This window comes from Hordeum vulgare, chromosome 5H (assembly GCF_904849725.1).
Source record: "Hordeum vulgare subsp. vulgare chromosome 5H, MorexV3_pseudomolecules_assembly, whole genome shotgun sequence".
NCBI lineage: Eukaryota > Viridiplantae > Streptophyta > Magnoliopsida > Poales > Poaceae > Hordeum > Hordeum vulgare.
Genome location: NC_058522.1, coordinates 418,866,973 through 418,889,819, shown reverse-complemented (window position 1 = coordinate 418,889,819; position 22,847 = coordinate 418,866,973).

The following is a 22,847-nucleotide window of genomic DNA, read 5'->3' as shown; positions in this document are numbered from 1 at the left end:
TCATGCGATGCCTGAAGATGGAGATCGAAAGAGCAAAGATGATAATGGCCATATCATGTCACTATATGATTGCATTGTGATGTTTATCATGTTTTACATCTTATTGCTTAAAACGACGGTAGCATAATAAGATGATCCCTCTTAAAATTTCGAGAACGTATTCCCCTAAGTGTGCACCGTTGCGAAGGTTCGTTGTCTCGAAGCACCACGTGATGATCGGGTCTGATAGATTCTAACGTTCGCATACAACGGGTGTAAGCCAGATTTACACACGCGAAACACCTAGGTTGACTCAACGAGCTTAGCATGTACAGACATGACCTTGAATACAAGAGACCGAAAGGTCGAACATGAGCCGTATGGTTGAGTACGATCAGCATGAAGGTGCTCACCATGGTGACTAGTCCGTCTCACGTGATGATCGGACACGGGTTAGTCAACATGGATCATGTATCACTTAGATGACTAGAGGGATGTTGATTTAAGTGGGATTTCATACTTAATTTGATTAAATGAACTTAATTGTCATGAACTTAGTCTAAAAGTTGTCTTTATAAATATTGTAGATGTCCAACGTCAACCTCAACTTCAACGCATTCCAAGAGAAAAACAAGCTGAAAGATGATGGTAGCAACTATGTGTTGGAATTATGCCCTAGAGGCAATAATAAATGTATAGTTATTATTATAATTCCTGTATCAAGATAATAGTTTATTATCCATGCTATAATTGTATTGAATGAAGACTCATTTACATGTGTGGATACATAGACAAAACACCGTCCCTAGCATGCCTCTAGTTGGCTAGCCAGTTGATCGATGATAGTCAGTGTCTTCTGATTATGAACAAGGTGTTGTTGCTTGATAACTGGATCACGTCATTGGGAGAATCACGTGATGGACTAGACCCAAACTAATAGACGTAGCATGTTGATCGTGTCATTTTGTTGCTACTGTTTTCTGCGTGTCAAGTATTTACTCCTATGACCATGAGATCATATAACTCACTGACACCGGAGGAATGCTTTGTGTGTATCAAACGTCGCAACGTAACTGGGTGACTATAAAGATGCTCTACAGGTATCTCCGAAGGTGTTAGTTGATTTACTATGGATCAAGACTGGGATTTGTCACTCCGTGTGACGGAGAAGTATCTCGGGGCCCACTCGGTAATACAACATCACACACAAGCCTTGCAAGCAATGTAACTTAGTGTAAGTTGCGGGATCTTGTATTACGGAACGAGTAAAGAGACTTGCCGGTAAACGAGATTGAAATAGGTATGCGGATACTGACAATCGAATCTCGGGCAAGTAACATACCGAAGGACAAAGGGAATGACATACGGGATTATACGAATCCTTGGCACTGAGGTTCAAACGATAAGATCTTCGTAGAATATGTAGGATCCAATATGGGCATCCAGGTCCCGCTATTGGATATTGACCGAGGAGTCTCTCGGGTCATGTCTACATAGTTCTCGAACCCGCAGGGTCTGCACACTTAAGGTTCGACGTTGTTTTATGCGTATTTGAGTTATATGGTTGGTTACCGAATGTTGTTCGGAATCCCGTATGAGATCACGGACGTCACGAGGGTTTCCGGAATGGTCCGGAAACGAAGATTGATATATAGGATGACCTCATTTGATTACCGGAAGGTTTTCGGAGTTACCGGGAATGTACCGGGAATGACGAATGGGTTCCGGGAGTTCACCGGGGGGGCAACCCACCCCGGGGAAGCCCATAGGCTTTGGGGAGACACACCAGCCCTTAGTGGGCTGGTGGGACAGCCCCAAGGGGGCCTATGCACCAAGATAAGGAAATCAAAGGAAAAGAAAAAAAAAAGAGGGAGGAAGTGGGAAGGGAGGGGGACTCCTCCCACCAAACCAAGTCCAACTCGGTTTGGGGGGGGAGTCCTCCCCCCCTTGGCTCGGCCAACCCCTTGAGGGTCCCTTGGACCCCAAGGCAAGGTCCCCCTCCCTCCTCCTATATATATGGGGCTTTTCGGGCAGATTTGATACGACTTTCTCACGGCTGCCCAACCACATACCTCCATAGTTTTTCCTCTAGATCGCGTTTCTGCGGAGCTCGGGCGGAGCCCTGCTGAGACGAGATCATCACCAACCTCCGGAGCGCCGTCACGCTGCCGGAGAACTCTTCTACCTCTCCGTCTCTCTTGCTAGATCAAGAAGGCCGAGATCATCGTCGAGCTGTACGTGTGCTGAACGCGGAGGTGCCGTCCGTTCGGTACTAGATCGTGGGACTGATCGCGGGATTGTTCGCGGGGCGGATCGAGGGACGTGAGGACGTTCCACTACATCAACCGCGTTCTCTAACGCTTCTGCTGTACGATCTACAAGGGTACGTAGATCACTCATCCCCTCTCGTAGATGGACATCACCATGATAGGTCTTCGTGCGCGTAGGAAAATTTTTGTTTCCCATGCGACGTTACCCAACAGTGGCATCATGAGCTAGGTTCATGCGTAGATTTCTTCTCGAGTAGAACACAAAAGGTTTTGTGGGTGGTGATGTGCGTTTTGCTGCCCTCCTTAGTCTTTTCTTGATTCCGCGGTATTGTTGGATTGAAGCGGCTTGGACCGACATTACTCGTACGCTTACGAGAGACTGGTTTCATCGTTACGAGTAACCCCCTTTGCTCAAAGATGACTGGCAAGTGACGGTTTCTCCAACTTTAGTTGAATCGGATTTGACCGAGGAGGTCCTTGGATGAGGTTAAATAGCAACTCATATATCTCCGTTGTGGTGTTTGCGTAAGTAAGATGCGATCCTACTAGATACCCTTAGTCACCACGTAAAACATGCAACAACAAAATTAGAGGACGTCTAACTTGTTTTTGCAGGGTATGATTGTGATGTGATATGGCCAACGATGTGATGTGATATATTGGATGTATGAGATGATCATGTTGTAATAGATATATCGACTTGCATGTCGATGGTACGACAACCGGCAGGAGCCATAGGGTTGTCTTTATACTAACGTTTGTGCTTGCAGATGCGTTTACTATTTTGCTAGGATGTAGTTTTAGTAGTAATAGCATAAGTAGCACGACAACCCCGATGGCAACACGTTGATGGATGATCATGGTGTGGCGCCGGTGACAAGAAGATCGTGCTGGTGCTTTGGTGATGGAGATCAAGAAGCACGAGATGATGGCCATATCATGTCACTTATGAATTGCATGTGATGTTAATCCTTTTTTGCACCTTATTTTTCTTAGAACGACGGTAGCATTATGAGGTGATCTCTCACTAAAATTTCAAGACGAAATTGTGTTCTCCCCGACTGTGCACCGTTGCTACAGTTCGTCGTTTCGAGACACCACGTGATGATCGGGTGTGATAGACTCAACGTTCACATACAACGGGTGCAAACAGTTGCGCACGCGGAACACTCCGGTTAAGCTTGACGAGCCTAGCATGTGCAGACATGGCCTCGGAACACATGAGACCAAAAGGTCGATCATGAATCATATAGTTGATATGATTAGCATAGGGATGCTTACCACTGAAACTATACTCAACTCACGTGATGATCGGACTTGGGATAGTGTAAGTGGATCATGAACCACTCAAATGACTAGAGAGATGTACTTTTTGAGTGGGAGTTTAGCATATAATTTGATTAAGTTGAACTCTAATTGTCTTGAACATAGTCTAAGTCCACTTTGAATATATTTGTGTTGTAGATCATGGCTCACGCAAGTGTCATCCTGAATTTTAATACGTTCCTAGAGAAAGCTAAGTTGAAAGATGATGGAAGCAACTTTGTAGACTGGGCTCGTAATCTTAAGCTAATCTTACAAGCTGGAAAGAAGGATTATGTCCTTAATGCTGCGCTAGGAGATGATCCACCCGCTACGGCTGATCAGGATGTTAAGAACGCTTGGTTAGCACGTAAGGAGGACTACTCAATAGTTCAATGTGCAGTCTTGTATGGCTTAGAACTGGGACTTCAACGTTGCTTTGAGCGTCATGGAGCATTTGAGATGTTCCAGGAGTTGAAGTTTATCTTTCAGAAGAACGCCCGGATCGAGAGGTATGAGACCTCCGATAAATTCTATGCTTGCAAGATGGAGGAAAACTCGTCTGTCAGTGAACATGTGCTCAAAATGTCTGGGTACTCAAACCGTCTAGCTGAACTGGGGATTGAACTCCCGCAAGAAGCTATCACTGACAAAATCCTTCAATCACTGCCGCCAAGCTATAAAGGCTTTGTGTTGAACTACAACATGCAAGGGATGAACAAGTCTCCCGGCGAGTTGTTTGCGATGCTGAAAGTCGCAGAGTCTGAACTCCGTAAAGAGCATCAAGTGTTGATGGTGAGCAAGACCACTAGTTTCAACAGAAACGGCAAAGGCAAGAAGGGCAATTCGAAGAAGAGCGGCAAGCCTGTTGCCAATCCGCCGAAGAAACCCAAAGCTGGACCTAAGCCTGAAACAGAGTGCTTCTATTGCAAGTGTATGGGTCACTGGAAGCGCAATTGCCCCAAGTATCTGGCAGATAAGAAGGCGGGCAAAGAAAAATCAGGTATATTTGATATACATGTTATTGATGTGTACTTAACCGGCTCTCGTAGTAGTGCCTGGGTATTTGATACCGGTTCTGTTGCTCACATTTGCAACTCGAAGCAGGCACTGCGGAATAGACGAAGGCTGGCAAAAGACGAAGTGACGATGCGCGTAGGAAACGGTTCCAAGGTTGATGCAATCGCCGTCGGCACAGTGTCACTTCAACTACCATCGGGATTAGTGATGAACTTAAATCATTGTTATTTAGTGCCTGCGTTGAGCATGAACATTATATCTGGATCTTGTTTATTGCGAGACGGTTACTCTTTTAAGTCTGAGAATAATGGTTGTTCTATTTCTATGAGTAACATCTTTTATGGTCATGCACCAAAATGTGAGAGGATTGTTCATATTGAATCTTGATAGCGATACGCATATACATAACATTGAGACCAAAAGAGTTAGAGTAAACAATGATAGCGCCATATTTTTGTGGCACTGCCGCTTGGGTCATATTGGTATAAAGCGCATGAAGAAACTCCATGCTGATGCACTTTTGGAGTCACTTGACTTTGATTCACTTGACACGTGCGAACCATGCCTCATGGGCAAGATGACTAAGACTCCGTTCTCCGGAACAATGGAGCGTGCAAGTGACTTGTTGGAAATCATACATACCGATGTGTGTGGTCCAATGAGCGTGGAGGCACGCGGCGGATATCGTTATTTTCTCACCTTCACTGACGATTTAAGTAGATATGGTTATGTCTACTTGATGAAGCACAAGTCTGAAACATTTGAAAAGTTCAAGCAATTTCAGAGTGAAGTGGAAAATCATCATAACAAGAAGATCAAGTTCCTACGGTCTGATCATGGGGGTGAATATCTGAGTTTCGAGTTTGGTACTCACTTAAGACAATGTGGAATTGTTTCGCAGTTAACACCGCCTGGAACACCACAGCGTAATGGTGTGTCCGAACGTCATAATCGTACTTTGTTAGAGATGGTGCGATCTATGATGTCTCTTACTGATTTGCCGTTATCATTTTGGGGTTATGCATTAGAAACAGCTGCATTCACTTTAAATAGGGCACCATCGAAATCCGTTGAGACGACACCATACGAACTGTGGTATGGCAAAAGGCCAAAGTTGTCGTTTCTTAAAGTTTGGGGATGTGATGCTTATGTCAAAAAGCTTCAGCCTGAAAAGCTGGAACCCAAAGCGGAAAAGTGCGTCTTCATAGGTTACCCAAAAGAGATAGTTGGGTACACCTTCTATCTCAAATCCGAGGGCAAAGTGTTTGTTGCTAAGAACGGAACTTTTCTCGAGAAGGAGTTTCTCTCGAGAGAATTGAGTGGGAGGAAGATAGAACTTGACGAGGTTGTCGAACCTCTCATCCCTCTGGATGGTGGCGTAGGGCAAGGGGAAACCTCTGTCGTTGCGACGCCGGTTGAGGAGGAAGTTAATGATGATGATCATGAAACTCCAGTTCAAGTTTCTGTTGAACCACGCAGGTCGACGAGATCACGCGCTGCTCCAGAGTGGTACGGTAATCCCGTCTTATCAATCATGTTGTTAGACAATAATGAACCTGCAAATTATGAAGAAGCAATGGTGGGCCCAGATTCCAACAAATGGCTAGAAGCCATGAAATCCGAGATAGGATCCATGTATGAGAACAAAGTGTGGACTTTGGAGATACTGCCTGAGGGCCGCAAGGCTATTCAGAACAAATTGATCTTTAAGAAGAAGACGGACGCTGACGGTAATGTGACCGTTTATAAAGCTCGACTTGTGGCAAAGGGTTTTTCACAAGTTCCAGGAGTTGACTATGATGAGACTTTCTCACCCGTAGCGATGCTTAAGTCCGTGAGAATCATGTTGGCAATAGCTGCATTTTTCGATTATGAAATCTGGCAGATGGATGTCAAAACGGCGTTCCTTAACGGTTTTCTTAAGGAAGAGTTGTATATGATGCAACCCGAAGGTTTTGTCGATCCTAAAAATGCTGACAAGGTGTGCAAGCTCCAGCGATCCATTTATGGACTGGTGCAAGCATCTCGGAGTTGGAACAAACGCTTTGATGAGGTGATCAAAGCATTTGGGTTTATACAAGTGGTTGGAGAATCTTGTATTTACAAGAAAGTGAGTGGGAGCTCTGTGGCGTTTCTGATATTATATGTGGATGACATATTACTGATTGGAAACAACGTAGAGCTTTTGGAAAGCATAAAAGGTTACTTGAATAAAAGTTTCTCTATGAAGAACCTAGGAGAAGCTGCTTACATTCTAGGCATTAAGATCTATAGGGATAGATCAAAGCGCCTAATAGGACTTTCACAAAGCACATACCTTGATAAAGTTTTGAAGAGGTTCAAAATGGAACAGTCCAAGAAAGGGTTCTTGCCAGTGTTACAAGGTACGAGATTGAGTAAGACTCAGTGCCCAGCAACTGATGAAGATAGAGAGCATATGCGCTCCGTCCCCTATGCTTCAGCCATAGGCTCTATCATGTATGCAATGCTGTGCACTAGACCGGATGTTAGCCTGGCCATAAGTATGGCAGGTAGGTTCCAGAGTAATCTAGGAGTGGATCACTGGAGGGCGGTCAAGAATATCCTGAAGTACCTGAAAAGGACTAAGGAGATGTTTCTCGTGTATGGAGGTGACGAAGAGCTCGCCGTAAAAGGTTACGTCGATGCAAGCTTTGACACAGATCCGGACGACTCTAAGTCGCAAACCGGATACGTATTTATTCTTAATGGGGGTGCAATAAGCTGGTGCAGTTCCAAGCAAAGCGTCGTAGCAGATTCTACATGTGAAGCGGAGTACATGGCTGCCTCGGAGGCAGCTAAGGAGGGTGTCTGGATGAAGCAGTTCATGACGGATCTTGGAGTGGTGCCAAGTGCATTGGATCCAATAACCTTGTTCTGTGACAACACTGGTGCCATTGCCTTAGCAAAGGAACCAAGGTTTCACAAGAAGACCGGACACATCAAACGACGCTTCAACCTCATCCGCGACTACGTCGAGGAGGACGACGTAAATATATGCAAAGTGCACACGGATCTGAATGTAGCAGACCCGCTGACTAAACCTCTTCCACGGCCAAAACATGATCGACACCAGAACTGTATGGGTGTTAGATTTATTACAATGTAATTCACATGGTGATGTGAGGGCTAGATTATTGACTCTAGTGCAAGTGGGAGACTGTTGGAATTATGCCCTAGAGGCAATAATAAATGTATAGTTATTATTATAATTCATGTATCAAGATAATAGTTTATTATCCATGCTATAATTGTATTGAATGAAGACTCATTTACATGTGTGGATACATAGACAAAACACCGTCCCTAGCATGCCTCTAGTTGGCTAGCCAGTTGATCGATGATAGTCAGTGTCTTCTGAATATGAACAAGGTGTTGTTGCTTGATAACTGGATCACGTCATTGGGAGAATCACGTGATGGACTAGACCCAAACTAATAGACGTAGCATGTTGATCGTGTCATTTTGTTGCTACTGTTTTCTGCATGTCAAGTATTTATTCCTATGACCATGAGATCATATAACTCACTGACACCGGAGGAATGCTTTGTGTGTATCAAACGTCGCAACGTAACTGGGTGACTATAAAGATGCTCTACAGGTATCTCCGAAGGTGTTAGTTGATTTACTATGGATCAAGACTGGGATTTGTCACTCCGTGTGACGGAGAGGTATCTCGGGGCCCACTCGGTAATACAACATCACACACAAGCCTTGCAAGCAATGTAACTTAGTGTAAGTTGCGGGATCTTGTATTACGGAACGAGTAAAGAGACTTGCCGGTAAACGAGATTGAAATAGGTATGCGGATACTGACGATCGAATCTCGGGCAAGTAACATACCGAAGGACAAAGGGAATGACATACAGGATTATATGAATCCTTGGCACTGAGGTTCAAACGATAAGATCTTCGTAGAATATGTAGGATCCAATATGGGCATCCAGGTCCCGCTATTGGATATTGACCGAGGAGTCTCTCGGGTCATGTCTACATAGTTCTCGAACCCGCAGGGTCTGCACACTTAAGGTTCGACGTTGTTTTATGCGTATTTGAGTTATATGGTTGGTTACCGAATGTTGTTCGGAGTCCCGTATGAGATCACGGACGTCACGAGGGTTTCCAGAATGGTCCGGAAACGAAGATTGATATATATGATGACCTCATTTGATTACCGGAAGGTTTTCGGAGTTACCGGGAATGTACCGGGAATGACGAATGGGTTCCGGGAGTTCACCGGGGGGGCAACCCACCCCGGGGAAGCCCATAGGCTTTGGGGAGACACACCAGCCCTTAGTGGGCTGGTGGGACAGCCCCAAGGGGGCCTATGCACCAAGATAAGGAAATCAAAGGAAAAGAAAAAAAAAGAGGGAGGAAGTGGGAAGGGAGGGGGACTCCTCCCACCAAACCAAGTCCAACTCGGTTTGGGGGGGGGGGAGTCCTCCCCCCCTTGGCTCGGCCGACCCCTTGAGGGTCCCTTGGACCCCAAGGCAAGGTCCCCCTCCCTCCTCCTATATATATGGGGCTTTTAGGGCAGATTTGATACGACTTTCTCACGGCTGCCCAACCACATACCTCCATAGTTTTTCCTCTAGATCGCGTTTCTGCGGAGCTCGGGCGGAGCCCTGCTGAGACGAGATCATCACCAACCTCCGGAGCGCCGTCACGCTGCCGGAGAACTCTTCTACCTCTCCGTCTCTCTTGCTGGATCAAGAAGGCCGAGATCATCGTCGAGCTGTACGTGTGCTGAACGCGGAGGTGCCGTCCGTTCGGTACTAGATCGTGGGACTGATCGCAGGATTGTTCGCGGGGCGGATCGAGGGACGTGAGGACGTTCCACTACATCAACCGCGTTCTCTAACGCTTCTGCTGTACGATCTACAAGGGTACGTAGATCACTCATCCCCTCTCGTAGATGGACATCACCATGATAGGTCTTCGTGCGCGTAGGAAAATTTTTGTTTCCCATGCGACGTTACCCAACACTATGCGGACTGGGTTCGCAACTTGAAGCTCATCCTTGAAGCAGCTAAAAAGGCTTATGTCCTTAATGCGCCGCTAGGTGACCCTCCCGCTCCCGCAGCAGCCCAGGACATTCTGAACATCTGGCAAACGCGGAGTGATGACTACTCTCTGGTCAGGTGTGGCATGTCATACAATTTAGAAATGGGGCTCCAAAGGCATTTTGAGCAACACAGGGCATATGAGATGTTCCAGGAGCTGAAGCTAGTTTTTCAATCTCATGCCCGTGTCAAGAGATATGAAGTCTCTGACAAGTTCTTTAGCTGTAAGATGGAGGAGAACAGTTCTGTCAGTGAGCACATACTCAAAATGTCTGGGTTACACGGTCGTCTGACTTCACTTGGAGTCGAACTTCCGGATGATGCTATAGTTGACAGAATCCTCCAGTCTCTCCCACCAAGCTACAAAGGCTTTGTGCTTAACTACAACATGCAAGGGATGAAGAAGACCATTCCCGAGTTGTACTCGATGCTCAAGTCTGCAGAAGTAGAAATCAAGAAAGAGCATCAAGTGTTGATGGTCAACAAGACCACTAGTTTCAAGAAAGGCAGGGGTAAGAAGAACTTCAAGAAAGACGGCAAAGCTGTTGCCGCGCCCGGTAAGCCAGATGCCGGGAAGAAGAAAAAGAATGGACCCAAGCCCGAGACTGAGTGCTTCTATTGCAAGGGAAAGGGTCACTGGAAGCGGAACTGCCCCAAATACTTAGCGGACAAGAAGGCCGGCAACGTTCAAGGTATATGTGATATACATGTTATTGATGTGTACCTTACCAGCGCTCGTAGTAGCACCTGGGTATTTGATACCAGTGATGTTGCTCACATTTGCAACTCAAAGCAGGAACTGCGGAATAAGCGGAGACTGGCCAAGGACGAGGTGACGATGCGAGTCGGGAATGGTTCAAAGGTCGATGTGATCGCCGTCGGCACGCTACCTCTACATCTACTGTCGGGATTAGTTTTAAACCTTAATAATTGTTATTTAGTACCAGCTTTAAGCATGAACATTGTATCAGGGTCTTGCTTAATACGAGACGGCTACTCACTTAAGTCAGAGAATAATGGTTGTTCTATTTATATGAGTGATATGTGTTATGGTCCTGCTCCGCTGGTGAATGGTTTATTCTTGATGAATCTCGATCGTGATGTTACACATATTCATAGTGTGAGTACCAAAAGATGCAAAGTTGATAATGATAGTCCCACATACTTGTGGCACTGCCGCCTTGGTCATATCGGCGTTAAGCGCATGAAGAAGCTCCATACTGATGGACTATTAGAGTCTCTTGACTTTGAATCATTGACACATGCGAACCGTGCCTCATGGGCAAGATGACTAAGACTCCATTCTCAGGAATAATGGAGAGAGCAACCGACTTATTGGAAATAATACATACTGATGTGTGTGGTCCAATGAACGTTGAAGCTCGCGGTGGTTATCGTTATGTTCTCACTCTCACCGATGATTTGAGTAGGTATGGGTATATCTACTTGATGAAACACAAATCTGAGACGTTTGAAAGGTTCAAAGAATTTCAGAGAGAGGTTGAGAATCAACGTGACAGAAAAAATAAATGTCTACGATCTGATCGTGGAGGAGAATATTTGAGTCACGAGTTTGGCACACACCCAAGGAAGTGTGGAATCGTTTCACAACTGACACCGCCTGGCACACCGAGCGCAACGGAGTGTCTGAACGTCGTAATCGCACTTTATTAGATATGGTACGATCTATGATGTCTCTCACCGACTTACCGCTATCATTTTGGGGATACGCATTAGAAACTGCAGCATTCACTTTAAATAGGGCACCGTCTAAATCCGTTGAGACGACACCGTATGAACTATGGTTTGGCAAGAAACCTAAGTTGTTGTTTCTAAAAGTTTGGGGCTGCGATGCTTATGTGAAGAAACTTCAACCACAAAAGCTCGAACCCAAAGCGGAGAAATGCGTATTCATAGGATACCCTAAGGAAACTATTGGGTATACCTTCTATCTTAGATCCGAAGGTAAAACCTTTGTTGCCAAGAACGGATCCTTTCTAGAGAAAGAGTTTCTCTCGAAAGAAGTAAGTGGGAGGAAGGTAGAACTTGATGAGGTAATTACACCCCCTCTCGAACAGGAAAGTAGCGCAGCGCGGGAAGTTGTTCCTGTGGCGCCTACACCAACTGAAGAGGAAGTTAATGATGATAATCATGAAGCTTCGGATCAAGTTACTACTGAACCGCGAAGGTCCACAAGGGCACGCTCCGCACCAGAGTGGTATGGCAACCCTGTGATGGAAATCATGTTGTTAGACAACGGTGAACCTTCGAACTATGAAGAAGCAATGGCGGGCCCGGATTCCAACAAATGGCTTGAGGCTATGAAATCCGAGATAGGATCCATGTATGAGAACAAAGTATGGACTTTGGTGGACTTGCCCGATGACCGGCGAGCCATAGAAAATAAATGGATCTTCAAGAAGAAGACTGATGCAAACGGTAATGTAACCGTTTACAAAGCTCGACTTGTCGCAAAGGGTTTTCGAAAAATTCAAGGAGTTGACTACGAAGAGACTTTCTCTCCCGTAGCGAAGCTGAAATCAGTCCGAATCATGTTAGCAATTGCCGCCTTTTATGATTATGAAATTTGGCAAATGGACGTCAAAACAGCGTTCCTTAACGGGAACCTTAAAGAAGAGTTGTATATGATGCAACCAGAAGGTTTTGTTGACCCTAAGGGTGCTAACAAAGTATGCAAGCTCCAGCGCTCCATCTATGGGCTGGTGCAAGCATCTCGGAGTTGGAACATTCGCTTTAATGAGGTGATTAAAGCATTTGGGTTCATACAGGTTTACGGAGAAGCCTGTCTGTACAAGAAAGTGAGTGGGAGCTCTGTAGCTTTCCTCATACTGTATGTGGATGACATATTATTGATGGGGAATAATATAGAGATGTTGGAGAGCATAAAGGCCTATTTGAACAAGAGTTTTTCAATGAAGGACCTTGGAGAAGCTGCATACATATTAGGCATCAAGATCTATAGAGATAGATCGAGACGCCTCATAGGTCTTTCGCAAGGTACATACCTTGACAAGATATTGAAGAAGTTCAATATGGAAAACTCAAAGAAAGGGTTCTTGCCAGTTTTGCAAGGTATGAGATTCAGTAAGACTCAGTCGCCGACCACGGCAGCAGATAGAGAGAAGATGAGTTCTGTCCCCTACGCTTCAGCCGTGGGCTCTCTAATGTATGCCATGTTGTGTACCAGACCTGATATAACCCTTGCCATAAGTTTGGTAGGGAGGTACCAAAGTGATCCAGGCATGGAACACTGGACAGCGGTCAAGAATGTCCTTAAGTACCTGAAGAGGACTAAGGAAATGTTTCTCGTTTATGGAGGTGACGAAGAGCTCGTTGTAAAAGGTTACGTCGACGCTAGCTTCGACACAGATCCGGATGACTCTAAGTCACAGACCGGATACGTATATGTGTTGAATGGTGGGGCAGTGAGCTGGTGCAGCAGCAAGCAAGAAGTCGTGGCAGCATCTACATGTGAAGCGGAGTACATAGCTGCTTCGGAAGCGGCTCATGAAGGAATTTGGATGAAGGAGCTCATCACCGACCTTGGAGTGGTTCCAAGCGCGTCGGGTCCTATGACACTCTTCTGTGATAACACTGGAGCCATTGCCATAGCCAAGGAGCCCAGGTTTCACCGGAAGACGAAGCACATCAAGCGTCGCTACAACTCCATCCAGGACCATGTCCAGAGTGGAGTGATAGATATTTGTAAAGTACACACGGATCTGAATATTGCAGACCCGTTGACTAAACCTCTTCCACGAGAAAAACATGATCAACACCATAATGCTATGGGTGTTCGATACATCACAATGTAACTAGATTATTGACTCTAGTGCAAGTGGGAGAATGTTGGAAATATGCCCTAGAGGCAATAATAAAATGGTTATTATCATATTTCCTTGTTCATGATAATCATCTATTGTTCATGCTATAATTGTATTAACAGGAAACAGTAATACATGTGTGAATAAATAGATCACAATGTGTCCCTAGCAAGCCTCTAGTTGGCTAGCTCGTTAGTCAATAGATGACCATCGTTTCCTGATCATGGGCATTAGATGCCATTGATAACGGGATCACATCGTTGGGACAATGATGTGATGGACAAGACCCAATCCTAAGCCTAGCACTAGATCATATTGTTCGTATGCTAATGCTTTTCTAATGTCAAGTATCTTTTCCTTCGACCGTGAAATTGTGCAACTCCCGGATACCGTAGGAGTGCTTTGGGTGTATCAAACATCACAACGTCACTGGGTGACTATAAAGGTGCACTACGGGTACCTCCGAAAGTGTCTGTTGGGTTGGCACGAATCGAGATCGGGATTTGTCACTCCGTGTGAGGGAGAGGTATCTCTGGGCCCACTCGGTAGCACATCATCATGAGCTCAATGTGACTAAGGAGTTAGTCACACGATGACGTGCTACGGAACGAGTAAAGAGACTTACCGGTAACGAGATTGAACAAGGTAGAGGTATACCGACGATCGAATCTCGGGCAAGTTCTATACTGACAGACAAAGGGAATCGTATACGGGATTGATTGAATCCTTGACATCGTGGTTCATCCGATGAGATCATCGTGGAGCAAGTGGGAGCCACCATGGGTATCCAGACCCCGCTGATGGTTATTGGCCAGAGAGGTGTCTCGGTCATGTCTGCATGTCTCCCGAACTCGTAGGGTCTACACACTTAAGGTTCGATGACGCTAGGGTTATAGGGAATTGTTATACGAGGTTACCGAAAGTTGTTCGGAGTTCCGTATGAGATCCCAGACGTCACGAGGAGCTCCGGAATGGTCCGGAGGTAAAGATTGATATATAGGACGGATGGTTTCAGATACCGGAAGTGTTTCGGGCATCACCGGTAACGTACTGGGACCACCGGGACCACCGGAGGTGGCCCCGGGGGACCACCGAAGGGGGGCAACGACCCCAGGAGATAAGGTGGGCCAAGTGGGGGTGGGAACCAGCCCCTAGGTGGGCTGGTGCGCCTCCCCACTCAGCCCATAGCGCAAGGGAGAGAAAAGGGGTGGGGGCAAACCCTAGGCCAGGTGGGCCTAAGGCCCACCAGATGGTGCGCCACCCCCTCCTACCCCTTCTGGCCGCCGCACCTCCCATCTGGGGGGGCTGCCGCACCCCCTAGGGGAGGCACCCCCTCTCCCCTCCCCCTATATATATCGGGCACTTCTGGCCATTGAGACACACGGTTTTTCCCTCTCTCTCGGCGCAGCCCTGCTCTTCTTCCTCCTCCTCTCCGCCCGTGCTTGGCGAAGCCCTGCCGGGAGACCTCGTCTCTCCATCAACACCATGCCGTCGTGTTGCTGGAGTTCTTCCCCAACCTCTCCCTCCTCCTTGCTGGATCAAGGCGCGGGAGATGTCACCGGGCTGCACATGTGTTGAACGCGGAGGTGCCGTTGTTCGGCACTAGATCGGAATCGCTGCGAGTACGACTCCATCAACCGCGTTCTAGGAACGCTTCCGCTTAGCGATCTTCAAAGGTATGAAATGCTCTTACCCCTCTCTCATTGCTGGTCTCTCCATAGGAAGATCTGAATATGCGTAGGAAAATTTTGAATTTATGCTACGTTACCCAACAATCTCGTGAGCCGCAACTAACACTTATTTTAGGTTGATCCGTGTTGGATACGACAGGCGCGCTTAGCATGGCAGTCACTTTTATTCTTTCCTGTTTTTGACTTGTGAACGAGCTCATCGGGCTGGCCCGTGTTGAGCGCGATAGCCGCACCTCTTTGTTTTGGGCTCGCGACCAAGTTAGCTTTGGATTTCCTAGCGAAGGTATTGGTTTTCTGGTTTTCGTGGAGCTCCCTTGGTTTTCTGCCCTCTTACCATGCCCAAATGCAAGGAGGGATGCCCAAATACAAGCGGGCAAGCGCGCCCCGTCAAAATGAGGTATTTTATTTGCAGGACTTCCCTCAAGGGGCCTCGCGAGGCTGACCTCGCGAGCAACAGCACCTTGCGCGAGCCGCCCATGCAAAGAAGGCGAGTGATACGTCTCCGTCGTATCTATAATTTTTTATTGTTTCATGTCAATATTATACAACTTTTACATACTTTTGGCAATTTTTTATATGATTTATGCGACTAACCTATTGATCTAGTGTCGAGTGCCAGTTCCTGTTTTTTGCATGTTTTATGTATCGCAGAAAATCCATATCAAACGAAGTCCAAACGTGATAAAAATTTATGGAGAATTATTTTGGAATTTATATGATTTTTGGGAGGTGGAATCAAAGCAAACGGGGGCCCACAGAGCCCACAACCCACCAGGGTGCGACACATGCCCCAGGTGCGTCCTGGTGTCTTGTGCCCTCCTCGAACGTCGGTTGGAGCCCTTCTTCTCGCGCAAAAAAGATAATTTATGGAAAAAAATCGTGTAAAAAAATTCAGCGCAATCGGAGTTATGGATCTCCGAGAATTTAATAAATTATGAAGGGCCAGATCTGGGAAGCGCGAAATAGAAGAGAACAGAGAGGGGGTCCAATCTTGGAGGGGCTCACGCCCCTCCGCCGTCGTGGAGGCCATGGACCAGAGGGGGAACTCTCCTACCATCTAGGGGGAGGACAAGGAAGGAGCAGAAGGAGGGGGCTCTCTCCCCCTCTCTCCCGGTGGCGCCGGAGTGTCGTCGGGGCTCGGATCGTGACGGCGATCTACATCAACAACCTTGCTACAGTCAACACCAACTTTCTCCCCCTCTATGCATCGATGTAACACCCCTTCACCCCGCTGTAATCTCTACTTAAACATGCTGCTCTGTTGGAAATATGACCTAGAGGCAATAATAAATTGGTTATTATTATATTTCCTTGCTCATGGTAATTGTCTGTTGTTCATGCTATAATTGTATTAACCGGAAACCGTAATACATGTGTGAATACATAGACCACAACATGTCCCTAGTGAGCCTCTAGTTCGCTAGCTCGTTGATCAATAGATGATCATGGTTTCCTGATCATGGACATTGGATGTCATTGATAATGGGATCACGTCATTTGGGAATGGTGTGATGGACAAGACCCAATCCTAAGCATAGCACTAGATCATATTGTTCGTCTGCTAAAGATTTTCTAATGTCAAGTATCATTTCCTTAGACCATGAGATTGTGCAACTCCCAGATAACGCAGGAGTGCTTTGGGTGTACCAAAAGTCACAACGTAACTAGGTGATTATAAAGGTGCACTACAGGTATCTCCGAAAGTGTATGTTGGGTTGGTACGAATCGAGACTGGGATTTGTCACTCCGTGTAACGAAGATGTATCTCTAGGCCCACTCATTAATCCATCATCATAATGAGCTCAATGTGACTAAGGAGTTAGCCACGGAATGTTGTGTTACGGAACGAGTAAAGAGACTTGCCGGCAACGAGATTGAACAAGGTATAGGGATATCGATGATCGAATCTCGCGCAAGTATCATACCGGTAGACAAAGGGAATTGCATACGGGATTGATTGAATCCCCGACATCGTGGTTCATCAGATGTGATCATCGTGGAACATGCGGGAACCAACATGGATATCTAGACCCCGCTGTTGGTTATTGGCCGGAGAGATGTTTCGGTCATGTCTGCATGGTTCCCAAACTCATAGGGTCTACACACTTAAGGTTCGATGACACTAGGGTTGTTATGGGAATAGTGTACGTGGTTACCGAAGGTAGTTCGGAGTCCCGAATGAGATCCCGAATGTCACGGGGAGTTCCAGAATGGTCCGAAGTTTAAGATTCATATATAGGAAGTGGAGTTTTGATCGCCGGAAGTGTTTTGGGATTCACCGGTAATGTACCGGGACCACTGGAAGGGTTCTGGGGGTCCACCGGGAAGGGCCACCAGCCCCAAAATGCTACATGGGCCAAAAGTGGATGGGAACCAGCCCCTAGGTGGGCTAGTGCGCCACCACTAAGTGTTTCACCAGTAATGTACCGGGACCTAGAAGGCTAATCATGTTTCGCTCGTGGAAGAGGTTTAGTCAATGGGTCTGCGACTTCCAACAGTGATCCATATAAGATGCTCTACCCCTTTGCTCATTGCTGGTTTCTCCATAGATAGATCCTTGCATGGCATAGGATTATTTTTCTGAAATTACTACGGTCCCCAACATGCTCAACTCCATATTTTATTTCCCTATGATATTTGGCTATCCTATGATGTTTGAGTAGATACGTTAGGTCATATGGGTTAATCTGATCTTTGTTGGTATGACTGTATATTTATTTATGGTGATGTCCCACTGTGCCCTCCGTGTCACGCAAACATGAGGGGCCCCCGCTGCAGGGTGTTGCAATATGTTCATGGTTTGCTTATTGTCGGTGTTGCGGGGGTGACAGCAGCCTAAACGCGGATAAGTGGGTTATGGCGTATGGGAGTAAAGAGGACTTGATACTTAATGCTATGGTTTAGTTTCACGAGCTTAATGATCTTTAGTAGATGCGGATACTTTCTAGAGTTCCAATCATAAGTGCATATGATCCAAGCAGAGAAAGTGTGTTAGCTCATGCCTCTCCCTGATATAAAATTGCGAGAATGATTACCGGTACTTGTAATCGATTGCCTAGGGACAAATGACTTTCTTGTTAACAAAAGATATCCACTTTTATTACCTTGCATTTTATTCGTAGTTTTATTCTCGCAAAGTGCTCGTAGTTTTGTTCTTGCAACATAGTTTCATACTTGTTTTAGGTAAAGTAAAGTCAAGCGTGCGTAGAGTTGTATCGGCGGTCGATAGAACTTGAGGGAATATTTGTTCTGCCTTTAGCACCTCGTTGGGTTCGACACTCTTACTTATAGATAAAGGCTATAATTGGTCCCCTATAATTGTGGGTTATCAAGACCTTTTTCTGGCGCCGTTGCCAGGGAGCAATAGCGTGGGGTGAATATTCTCGTGTGTGATTGTTTGCTTTATCACTAAGTAGTTTTTATTTCCCGTTCTAAGTTGTTCTTTATCTTTAGTTATGGATATGGAACACGAAATACCAAAAAAATAGTGGTACTTGCTACTCATGGAGATGGGGAACCTCCTAAGACCCTAGCTGCTCATTATGTGAAAAATATTATGCACTACTTTAATAATCCTGAGAAAACCCCATTCAACATGATAATGGAAGACACGTTGGATCAACGTGAATACTTTAGGGATTATCGCTTAACACAAAAAAGGAAACTGTTATGGGATCAAATTGATATGTTGCATTGGTATGCTTGGAATGTATGTGAGAGATATGATTTTACATGTTGCTCTAGGATGAATGCTCCACACCTTCCCTTTTCATGCAAATTTAATGATAATGAAACCTTGGCTTCTTATTCTAATGGTATATATGATTACTATGATATGGAACGAATGGAAGAATTTGTTGCTTTTAAGGGTGCTTATGAAATTAAATCTTTGCCTGAAAAGCTTGAAGATTTTGATGATTCAGTTTATAGACCTGAAAATTTTGCTATCCTTAAATATTTCTATGATAATTATAAATACAATTCCGATATTTTATGCGTTTATTGAGAAAGTCTCCGTTTTCCAAGAAGAGACTAATATTTTGCACGAGTCTATGGAAGAAGCAATTGATGAAACTGTGAGCTCATTGGATGACGAAGATGATGAGGAGAACTAAGAACAAAAGGAGGAAGAGCGGTCTGATCACTCGTTCCCACCTTGTAATGAGAGTAACTCTTCAACTCATACATTGTTTAATGTCCCTTCATTCTTACCGAAGGATGAATGCTATGATAATTGTTATGATCTTGTTGATTTGTTTGAAATATCCCTTTTTGATGATGCTTGCTATGCTTGTGGCCAAGATGCCAATATGAATTATGCTATTGGATACGAACTTGCTATTGTTCATTATATTAAGAATGGAATTGTTGCTATTGCACCCACACATGATAGTCCTATTATCTTTTTGAATTCTCCAAACTACACTATATCGGAGAAATTAGCACTTGTTAAGGATTATATTGATGGGTTGCCTTTTATCACTACACATGATGATTTTGATTAATATAATATACATGTGCTTGCTGCTCCTACTTGCAATTATTATGAGATAGGAACTACATCTCCAACACGATAAAATTGCAAGAAAATGCTTATGCTATGTATTGGCCTTTACTTGATGTGCATGAATTGTTCTTGTATGACATGCCAATGCATAGGAAGAGAGTTATACTTCGTCATTGCTTGATATATGTTGCTTTGTGCTCACTACTAAATGCCAAATCGTTGCTAATTAAAATTGGCTTTGATATACCTTGGGATCCGGGTGGATCCATTACTTGAGCATTTTATGCCTAGCTTAATGGCTTTAAAGAAAGCGCTGCTAGGGAGACAACCCGGAAGTTTTAGAGAGTCATTTAATTCTGTTGAGTGATTTTATAAAGTTTAAAAAAATATAGAGGGGAACTTAAAACTTCACAAAAATAGAAGCGATTGAAAGGTGATGCATTGGTGAAGTGAGGGTCGACCTTGAACACTTGTGTTCATGCTCATGGAAACAATGTAGATTTTTTCATGACGATTCTCACAGAAATAATTATCCCCTTTTACAAATCCATTGTATTATAAAAATCATGTGCCAAGATTTTCCTTTAGGATGGGTAGATTGCTTGTTGGTATGCGTGATGCAGAAACAAAAACTTTGGCTGTAGCGTGTGAATTTTCATTTTTTACTGGAACATAAAAAGGTTCTGAAACTTTTTGCAAAGTCTTGATATACAAATTTTTTATTTCGTCATAATGTTTCAGAATTTTTGGAGTACCAGAAGTATGGTAGATGTAAATATTTCTACAGATTGTCATGTTTAAGACAAATTCTGTTTTTGATGCATTGTTTTGCTTGTTTTGATGACACTATCGATTTTTGTCGGTGGTAGGAGCCATGGAAAAGTTATATTATAGTAACTACAATTCAAAAACAAAATATTAATTGGTTTTCAATAGTACTTAGAGTAGTGATTTGCTTTATTATACTAACAGATCTTACCGAGCTTTTTGTTGAGTTTTGTGTGGATGAAGTGATCAAAGATCGAGGAAGCCTCAATATGAGGAGAAGAAGGAGAGGAAAGAGCTCAAGCTTGGGGATTGCCAAGGCAACCCAAGTAAATATTCAAGGAGACTCAAGCGTCTAAGCTTGGGGATGCCCCGGAACGCATCCCATCTTTCTTTAACAAGTATCGGTATGTTTTCGTCTTTGCTTCGTTCATGTGTTATGTGCAAATCTTGGAGCGTCTTTTGCATTTAGTTTTTATTTTTTTATTTTATGCACCATGCTGGTATGATATAGTACATGGTTGATTTATAGAATGCTCATTGCACTTCACTTATATCTTTTGAGTATGCCTTTATAGAATGCTTCATGTGCCTCACTTATATCATTTGAAGTTTGGATTGCCTGTTTCTCTTCACATAGAAAACCGTTGTCTGTATAATGCTATATTGCTTCCCTTATACTTATTAGAGAATGATCATTTGTAGAAATAATTAAACTCTCATGCTTCACTTATATCTATTTAGAGAGTCAACAGGAATTGGTCATTTGCATGGTTAGTCATAAAATCCTACATAAAACTTATGGATCACTGAATATGATATGTTTGATTCCTTGCAATAGTTTTGCGATATAGAGATGGAATACGTGGGAGTGAATAGTAAACGGTTGAGGTTAGTAACAATATTGGTGATAAGGTTTGTGATTCCCGAAGGATGCACGTATAGTCTCTCATTATGCCGGGAAGTTGGAGCACAGTTTATCCTTTATTGTCTATGTTTGTGTGAAGGTCGGGGGCGCGTGATGGTTAACTCCTACCAACCTCCCCCCTAGGGGCATGCATAGTATTACTTTGCTTCGAGGGCTAATAAACTTTTGCAATAAGTATATGAGTTCTTTATGAGTAATGTGAGTCCATGGATTGTATGCACTCTTACCTTTCCGCAATTTGCTAGCCTCTACGGTACCGTGCATTGCCCTTTCTCACCTCGAGACGTGGTGCAAACCTCGCCGGTGCATCCAAACCCCGTGATATGAAACGCTCTATCACACATAAGCCTTATTACATCTTCCTCAAAACAGCCACCATACCTATCTTCATTGTCGTATTGCTTTGCATGATCATATAGATAACATAGTTGGCTGAGCCACCGTGCATCATTTTTTATACATGTTACGCTAGATCATTGCACATCCTGGTACACTGCTAGAGGCATTCATGTAGAGTCATATTTTGTTCTAGGTATAGAGTTGTAATTTTTATTTCTTGTGAGTTATAAGTAAATAGAAGTGTGATGGTCATCATTATTCATTATTAGAGCATGTCCCGGTGAGCAAAGGATGATGGAGACTATGATTCCCCCACAAGTCAGGATGAGACATCGGACAATGAGAAAAAAAGGGAGAGAAGAGGCATGCTAGTTCCACACTTGTGCTTCAAAGTAGCACCATGTTTTTCATATGGAGAGTCTCCTATGTTGTCACTTTCATATACTGGTGGGAATTTTTCATTATAGGATTAGATGCACACCCACTCAGTTTTCATATGGAGCTTTCATACACTTATAGCTCTTAGTGAATCCGTTGCATGGCAATCCCTACTCCTCACATCGATATCAATTGATGGGCATCTCCATAGCCGTTGGTTAGCCGCGTCGATATGAGACTTTCTTACTTTTTTGTCTTCTCTATATTTACCCCTATCATCATACTCTATTCCACCTGTAGTGCTATATCCATGGCTTGTGCTTATATATTGCGTGAAGGTTGAAAAAGCTGAAGCGCGTTAAAAAGTATGAACCAATTGCTCGTGTCTCTGTCGTATCTATAATTTTTGATTGTTTCATGCCAATGTTATAAAACTTTCACATACTTTTGGCAATTGATTATATGATTTATGCGACTAACCTATTCATCTAGTGCCTAGTGCCAGTTCCTATTTTTTGCATGTTTTTTGTATCTCAGAAAATCCATAACAAATGAAGTTCAAACGTGATAAAAATTTACAGAAAATTATTTGGAATTTATGTGATTTTTTGGAGGTGGAATCAGCGCAAATGGGGGCCCACAGAGTCCACAACCCACCAGGGCGCACCACAGGCCCCAAGCGCCCTCGTGTCTTGTTCCCTCCTCGAACATCGGTTGGAGCCCATCTTCTGGTGCATGAAAG